Source organism: Mustela lutreola, chromosome 1, assembly GCF_030435805.1.
Source record: "Mustela lutreola isolate mMusLut2 chromosome 1, mMusLut2.pri, whole genome shotgun sequence".
Taxonomy (NCBI): Eukaryota; Metazoa; Chordata; class Mammalia; order Carnivora; family Mustelidae; genus Mustela; species Mustela lutreola.
Genome location: NC_081290.1, coordinates 256,053,872 through 256,055,368, shown reverse-complemented (window position 1 = coordinate 256,055,368; position 1,497 = coordinate 256,053,872). Strand labels below are relative to the sequence as shown.

Below are 1,497 nucleotides of genomic sequence, written 5' to 3'. Positions count from 1 at the left end.
ATTTATCTAAACTCTTGTGTTGGACATTTGGGTACTGCTAAATTTTGCCACTATAACTCATACTGCAGTGAACAACCTTACTCACACGTTGTCACCTTACTCATTTCTATATGATAAAATCCCTTCTAGTGACAACTTTCAGACCTGTCTTTCTCCCTACCAACTGACTTCCTGGGTCATAACTCATTCCCAAAGTAACGCAGAGTCCCAGGATAAAGGGAAGGACAGGGCAGCAGGTCCTGTCCAAGCAAAATGTTTTAGAATTTTGTTTTAAAGATTTTATTTATTTATTTGACAGAGATCACAAGCAGGCAGAGGCAGGCAGAGAGAGAGAGAGGGGCAAGCAGGCTACCTGCTGAGCAGAGAGCCCAATATGGGACTCAATCCCAGGACCCTGAGATCATGACCTGAGACAAAGGCAGAGGCTTAACCCACTGAGCCATCAAGACGCCCTGTTTTAGAATTTTTAATAAAAAGACATATATAGTTCATATATATACATATATAGAGAGACATATATAGTTCAAGAAAAATATGATTAATGCATACTTTATAGAATAAACTAAAATATTATTTAGTGCTCATTGGCAGCTCACATACTAAAACTGGACCAATACAGAGAAGATTAGCACAATCCCTGTGCAGGCTGACATGAAAACTCATGCAGTGTTCCATATTTTAATAAACAAATAAATAGATAAATAATAAAAGACTTGTGGTTGAAGACTTCGACATCTCTTAAATGATTATTTAATGAGAAAAATTCTGAATTTCTCCCCAAAGCTTCCATTCCCTAATATATAGCCTCTTATTGGAGAAAGTACTTTGAGTCAGGACCTTGCAGTTTGACAGAAAGACACGAATCCTGGTTTTAGACACACACTATCTATAAGCTGTCCTAAAAGTTATTTGAGTTTTTCCAAGCCTCTATATTTTCCATTTGTAAACTGGCAATTCTAACTCACAGGTTTGTTGTGAAATGTAGGTAACGTGGTGTTTATGAAAGCATCCATGACCAAGTCTGGTATATAAGGAGTGCACAATAAAAATTTCATTTTCTTTTTTTATCCTTTTTTTCTCTTTTATTTTAAGGTTATACTCAAGGTATGAGAGTAGCAGTGGTTTTGAAGAATTTTCATTGTATAGTTCTTAGTGAGCAGGTACTTCTTGAGAGTATGCCCAGTAATCAATAACATTGTGTTGAAATTAGTGTTTTTCCATGATACTAAAACCAAATTTTGGAAAATTCTTTCAGGTAAGCCCTTTCCTTGGAAAATTCCCATTCCCTCATTTGCAGTGGCCAAATGCTATTTACCCCAGGACCAACACCTTTCAAATTATTTTCAATGTTAATAAATGATTTTCATTCATTTCCTGTTTTCCTCTGTTCACCAACCTGCCAGCAGTAGTCACATGCTGACCTTAAAATAACTTTACTGGTAAACCACTGATTCTGATTATTAGTCGGATGTCTGTAATTGTGTTACATAGTTCAAC

At 36.1% G+C, this 1,497-nt stretch overlaps 1 non-coding gene across 1 annotated transcript; it reads left to right on the top strand.

Moving 5' to 3' along the window:
• The first annotated feature begins 577 nt into the window (after window positions 1-577).
• Window positions 578-681, top strand: LOC131822926 (U6 spliceosomal RNA). The gene has a single exon (XR_009350400.1). It is a non-coding gene; the product is annotated as a U6 spliceosomal RNA (small nuclear RNA).
• The last annotated feature ends 816 nt before the right edge of the window (window positions 682-1,497 follow it).